This window comes from Myotis davidii, unplaced genomic scaffold (assembly GCF_000327345.1).
Source record: "Myotis davidii unplaced genomic scaffold, ASM32734v1 scaffold217, whole genome shotgun sequence".
In the NCBI taxonomy this organism is placed as follows: domain Eukaryota; kingdom Metazoa; phylum Chordata; class Mammalia; order Chiroptera; family Vespertilionidae; genus Myotis; species Myotis davidii.
Genome location: NW_006290034.1, coordinates 7,025,740 through 7,032,672, shown reverse-complemented (window position 1 = coordinate 7,032,672; position 6,933 = coordinate 7,025,740). Strand labels below are relative to the sequence as shown.

At 49.3% G+C, this 6,933-nt stretch overlaps 1 protein-coding gene across 5 annotated transcripts in view; it reads left to right on the top strand.

Annotated features, from left to right (window-relative positions):
• ST7L (suppression of tumorigenicity 7 like) overlaps positions 1 to 6,933 on the top strand; it is a 116,345-nt gene that overhangs the window by 98,504 nt on the left and 10,908 nt on the right. The window lies entirely within an intron of this gene.

Below are 6,933 nucleotides of genomic sequence, written 5' to 3'. Positions count from 1 at the left end.
GTAAAGGCATGCCTGGGAGCCATTCCTGCACTGGGATGACTGGCAAAAGCTCAGCTACACATGGAGTGACTGCAAACTACATAAATATATTTCACTCAAAAATAGTTTCCTATTCAACTTACCTTTAGCTGAATTCCCTACATGCTGTGGCTGCCACTCCAAGGCCACCCAACATGGTGTGACATAGGGTAAGTCAGAGTGAAAAGAGCCAGCAGTCTTACCTGATTGCCGTTAAGACATCTTACTTTAGGAAACTTCAGAAAAAATATGAACACATGCTGGGGCCCTTCAGGGTTGGGAGAGGCTGTGCCAGGAATGGTCCTTGAAGCTTAAACATCATGATTCATCTGCCTCTGCTCTTGATGCCTCCTAGTGGTCCACCTGATAGCGTCCACGTCATCCCGGGCAGACCACGCCCTTTCTGTCCCCGTCTACTTCTCCAGACCCACACACCAACCCAGACTTCTCACCTGACCCACTGGCAGCTCGGCGCATGGCGTATATTGTTCTTACTCCCTGGAATGCCCTCGGCTCTTCTTCACCTGGGAGATCTACCCCCGTCAGGAGCAGGACAAATGTCACTTCCTCTGTGAGACCCTTCCTGACTCCACCATTCCCGACTGTAATGCCACAGCGTGTTCCTATGTTTATTATCGTCAACACTGGACACATCACACCATGTTTTGTGTTTGTCTCTCCCACCCGCATCTAAAGCACCTAAAGGGCTGTTACTTATTTCTCTACCCCAGAGCCTTAGTCAGTGAGTGGCACCCAGTAGGAGCTGTTGTGTGGGTGTCTGAATGAATGAAATCTGTTTTCCTCTCAGGGGGTGCTGGCTCTTGCTTACTTACTTGACTCGTTAAGGTTTGTCTTGTTTTGGTTTTGTTTTCCAGCAAAGACAGTATAGGAGGAGCAAGACATCTTAAAAGCACAATTAATGGGCAAATGAATAAACAAATAAGTAAATGCTGATAGGCTCCTCCTGCCCCGTTTAACAGATAGTTATGAGCACCTACTATGTGTCTGTCAATGACATATACGTAATTGCTATCACTTGCTGAGTGCTTGCTTATGCCCTCACTAGTCTGAAGACTATTTGCTCATTTAAGGCTCACAACAGCCCTGTTCCATTGTTGCTGTGGTTTCCCTTTCAGTGGTTTGGACCCCCATCCATGTGTGAGGCAGGGACTGTGGCTTTGCTCCATCCTTCGCCATTGGGGGAGTGGCAGAGCCTCCATGGGGGAGGGGACACATCCCTGCCCACAACAGCTGCTCTGAAGTGGGAGGTGGTGTGGCCGTACCTCAGTGCAGAGAGAATTACAGGGACAGAAACACCAGGGGGCGCAAGCAACTCAGCTTTCAGAAGAAGGGAACACAGCTTCTCACTGAGACAGGCAGCCCTCTCATGGCTGAGCCTTTCTTTCCCCAAAGGCAGCAACTCCTGTCACATCCTCCTGCTCCTGGGGCTGAAATGGAGGCTAGCAGAGCTTGACTTGCCCAAGGCCATCGAGAATGGCAAAGCTCCTGCTCTGACCTGCTTTCTTGCTTGTCCCCCTTTTGTATCCCCATGTCCCGGGTACAGAGTACACACACCCCTATCGACGCAAGTCAGTGTCCTTCCCTCTGTGTATTTAAATCGGCGTCTCTGGACCCACAGATCTCCCTGCTCTGCTGAACTTCTAGGAGCTCAGGGGTCCTGTCACTCATCTGGGGCACCTGCTGCATCTGCCCAGCACTGCCCTGAGCTGTCACAGCTGCCAAACTTGTTCCCCCTAAAAGTTTGCCCGTAGCATGAGTCAGTAAGGATGCTGGCTGGATGATGGGCAGGCACGTAAGTGGGAGTGTGGGGGTGTCCTCAGCATAGCTCAGGGGTCTGCAGAGCCAGCAGCAACAGCGGGCGGAAACGACGTGAATGAGGATTTAACAGTTTCACAGTTGAGGTTGTTCCACCTCTTTTATGTTGTATCCAGCTGGGACTGCAGACTCCAGAAGGTATGGCTGAGGAATGAGGGTGTGTGCGTGGGGAGGGGGACGGGGGAAAGAGAGGAGGCACGGGGCAGGGAGCAGAGCTTTCCCATGGAGAGAATAAGGCCTACATAGAAAATGAGAGGGAGAGAGATGCCAAGACCCGAGTTAGAGCCGGAGGAAAGTGAGCCCTGAATAGGAGCCTTGTGTGGGGCCCGGTGGTGTTGACTCACCAGGACTCAGGGGAGGGGAAATTCACTAGGGATGAAGAAGGGGCCTGTGTGCTGTGGTCACCCCCCAACCACCCTACCACGCCAAGGACACCCTGTCTGCTCCGAGGCCAAACAGTCCCGGACGGCTTTGGTTTGGGCTGGGTGGGCTGGGGAGGAGGGGCGTGGGAGGGTGGGCACTACAGAGAAGGGAGAAGGGCGAGTGTTTGGAGAATAAAGGCCCTTTGGGGAGAGTTGTGTTTGCGCCAGGACAGGGAGTGGCTCTCCCACACAGGCAGGTGTGGCCGGTCAGACTCGGGATAGAAGCTCATGGCTTAGTGACTCCCCGTCCGCACCTGAGCAGCAAAGGTTGCCTTATGAGTAAGTGTTTTGCAGAGCTGCTGTGAGACAGAGGAGGCACAGCCTGGGAGTAGACACTCCACCATCCCCTCAGCCTCGCCTCAGCTGTCAAACCAGTTCGGAGCTATGAGGACAGGATTTTTGTGGCAACAAGTCGGCATACAGCCCTAGGCCAGTGGACAGAGGTCGGAATCTGGGGCAGCTCAGGTGAGCAAGATCAGTGCCCAGATGTTGGAGAGAATCAGGTGAGAGGGAGGAGAGCCTGAGGCAGCAGCCAGGGCTGAGGTCGCAATTCCTGGTCCCAGGGCAGCTCAGGGAGGTGCAGGCCGCCGCAGCGGAAGCAAGGGAGCCAGACATGTCAGCTTGGCCGAGCCACCTGGCCTTTCTGGGCTCATTCTCATCTGTCATGTGGGAGCTAGAATGAAGGGTCTCTAAACTTCCTTCCTCCAACCAGCCCTCTTCTTTCTCCCCACCGAACTGCATCCTCAGTGCCCTGCTTCTGGTGAAAGTCTCAAAAGCTAGCTAATGAGTGGATTCTTACTTAGGTGTCTGGCTGACAAGGAGCTAACATTTTAGACTCGCCAGACGTATTTTTGAATAGTTTTGGCTACAGTATGGCCAGTGGGACGGAGTGGACTTGAAGGTCAGTGGGACGGTTTGAGTTCCAGCGGTGCCACTGAGGCAGCCCTGCGTTGCTGTAGGACCTCGGCCATTTCCTGTTCCCAGGAAGACTCTCTTACCCTATGGGCCAAGTCGGAATACTAGCCTCTCTTAGGACTTGTATTGACTAAGTGAAGTTACATAAATAAAATACCTGTTGAGAGTTTGGTACCAAATAACTTACCCTGAGTGTGTGCACCCTCCTTTAAACTTGATCATGACCAAAGGAACAGAGTAGTCGAGATGGAGACTGAGGCACAGGAGGTTCCCAGGGACTAAGTGCCCTTGGGATCCATGTGGAGGGCGGGGGAGGAAAAGAAGGGAAGAGAAAGTTGAGTTGTGGCTCAGCCGTCCTACTGGGGGGTTTGAAGCTGGGATGACCCTTCAGAGATCCCTTGGTTAGGGACAAGGGGCCAGGTCTGTATACTCCACACCAGCCAGTCTTTGGACATGAACTGCCCACGGAAGGAGATGTGACCTTGGTCAGAATGATGGTTCAGTTAAGGCAGTTCCCACAAGGGGCTCAGGCTGAGGAAAGCGAGCCCTTCGTTCCTCAAGGGGGTGTGGTGTCTACCGTATTGGTGAGTAGGGCTCTTGTCAAATTAAGTAGGTGACTCCCCAGGGATAAGGCCAATCTTGTTGGGACACTTCCAGTAATTTCTCAGAACCAACCACTTCAGTGATGTGGACAGAGCCACGGGGAACTCCATGTCACCTCAATTCCACCGTCGTGCTCCTGCCAGGGCACCTTCAATAACCCCGCTGTTAGTCAGTCGTCTCAGTTAAGTTTCTGTGTTAATGTTTTGCTTCTCCCAACTAGATTGTTTAAAGGAAACACTTTAAAACTTGTTTTCCATAATAGCTACCTTGGTTTCTGTCTTAAATATTAAAGGAAAATCTGTTACTTGAGGAATTCTTGGTTAGGTCTGATAATCCACTCCTGGGGGGTGGGGATGGGTAGGGTAGTAGGAGGCGAGTGTGGTGTCTTGCAGGGTTTAAACCTGCTCCATTCCAAGAATCTGCCCAGACACTTATCTAGAGCCAACTTTAGTCTACAGTCAGAACCACCCCCCTCCTATCCGACCCTGCCCCCCTCATCCGCCTTCCTCCCACCAGAGGCCCTCCATCCGCCTTCCCCCGACCAGAGGGCCTGGGATCAGCGAAACACAGGTGGTGGAAAGAGCAAAGCCCTGGGGGTGAAGTCCAGGCCGCCCTGTCCCTTACTAAGGCCTGTACAAATCTCTGGTCCACAGTGACCTCACAGCACCCTTGTCAGGGTTAGTAAGGCAACGGGCGTGTGAAATCATCAGCACGGCTGGGAACCCAGCTAGACACTCTTAGCTCTGACATGCCTCTGGCAAACCAGACTCAGGAGCTCAGGACGTCTCCTTAGGTCAAAGGCAAGAACCAGCCTTTGTGAGTGAACTGGTGAGGGCTATGGCGCACTATTTCTCAGGAGATGACCCACATCAGCTGGTCCCTAGGCCCACCCCCAGGGACCCGCATGCTTAGCAGCTCCCAGGTTCTACTGAAGCACGAGAAAGTCTGAGAACCCCTACCCTTTCTCTCTGCTTTTAGCAATGAGTTGGCCATTGATGGACGAGCAGATGGCTGTATATAGGTTCTCAAATGTTCTCAAGTAGTTTTATAGTAATTACAGTAACATGACTCCTGTGGGACAACGCTCATTGCCTACCTCTGACTCATGGGTAAGAATCCACATCCAGTATTTCAAAAGATATTTAAAATTTTGTTTCAAGTACGAAGTACCAAAATCGCTCTTTATAAATCACACACACAAACACACACACACACACAAACGAATTGACCAGGCAGCATTGCTGACAGGCTGTTATGGGAAACCAGATATGCCCAGTGTTTGTTGAGATGATCATTAATTGGCTTAAATGCTGGAGACTTAAGATATGTAAACATCCACACTGTTTGAACATTTTTTGTACATCAAGGGACTTTCAAGTGCTTTTGTCTGGCTACAACTCGCATTTACTAACAAAGTAGCAGCGGCAGCGCTGGACTGGGAGACAAGGGGTGCATCAGTCATTGGTAAAGTGAGAAGAGGCAGGACAAGATCAGTGTTTTGAAGTTAGAGCACGAATCGTGGATGGTTTCAGGGTCTGGATCCTGTGAAATCATCAACCAAATTTGTATATATCCATTTTTTCTGGGGATAGAGTCTAGCTTTTCTTAGATTCTCAAAAGGTTCGGAGTCTCCTAATGGTTTAGCAATTACAGTCTGGATGCTGGGGAGTCTTCCTCCAACTCTAGTTCTAAAGAAAACCAATGTTCCAGCTCCTTTTGGGGTCTAACTGGATGGGTCACTGACTTCATTTGGCTTTTAAAGCCGTGAACGAATGCTCTCTCTACACCACTTGCTTCTTCCCGGAACAAAACAGGCCCTTGTTGGGCAACATTCTTCACTTTGTACAAACAAGACGATTTTCCCCCAGACAGTATGATTTAACTTGTTTTAATGTAGTCTGCTATAAAAATGGATGAAGATTTCTGCATGGTGCATTTGCTTTACAAATGTTAGTGACTAGTTAATGCCTGTGTTATGGGTTGCACATCATTAGATTCTGTTGACCAGTAACACAGCTTTTGCAACATGGGTTAAATACCAAAACTGTGAATCATGGAACTTTTACTTAGCACACACCATCTACGGCAAACTTAAATACTAATCTATAATACCTAACTGGATTATTGGATCCATTGCAGTATTGTGCTTTTTATCTCAGAAGATAGGCAACTAGCAAAAATACACATTTCTTTTTCATTTCCCCCACCCCCATATTACACTGTAAAAGAAATACATTATTCAGTGCACTTCCTAAGAAATAAACTTCCCCATAATATCTCTCTCTATATATCTATGCCAAAATAAAGGAAGAGCACAATGCAACCTTTAAGATTACCATTTAAAGCAAGAGAGGTAATAATACTCTGGGACTATCGCCCCTCAATTTAAAAAGTTCAGCTATTTTATCATCAACACCATCATTTGGCTATGCGGGGAATGAAGCTCAGTGCATGACTGCTCTGGGAAGTGTAAGATACTCCCTTCATCACTGGTAGACTCTCTGGGGGCATTAATCATTTTTAATTGTTAAGTATTGGCCTCATCAAACCATAAGCTGTGGAGACACCGGTGTGCTCCTCTGCGAGTTACACATTAATTTCCATCACCTGCCATCAACTCATACTGGATTAAGAGGAAACAGACTTAAATGACAGCAGGTCAGGGGCTGCTGGGCAGATGTCGGCGAGAATGTATGTGAGGACACCATGTCCTGTGACGCCCATCCCTGTGGACACACAACCAGATAACCACGTCGGAGCTGGGTGTGGGCGGTCTTGTTTGGAAGAGGGAGATGTTCGTTATACTCTATGGACTTTGTTTCCTGTACTGGCCTACAGGTTGGAAAGTTTGGAGGCTTTGTCCTCACACACCTGCCATGATGGAAATAATTTAAGTCTAGAACGAAAGGGATTGCAACTCGGAAGCTGTGGGCTAAACCCAGCTGCAGAAGTGTTTAAACGGTTTTTGAATCAGTTCTTGATATTTAAAAATGAGGATGTTTCTCATGAAGATTTGGATTTTATAAAATTTGAGGAGCTGGTAACCCTGGCCCAGCATCTTGCATGGCAACAAGCTGCTGGAGGGAACAGGAGGGGACCTTTAAATGGGGCTGGGGCATCCAGTGTGCTGCGGTTCCTA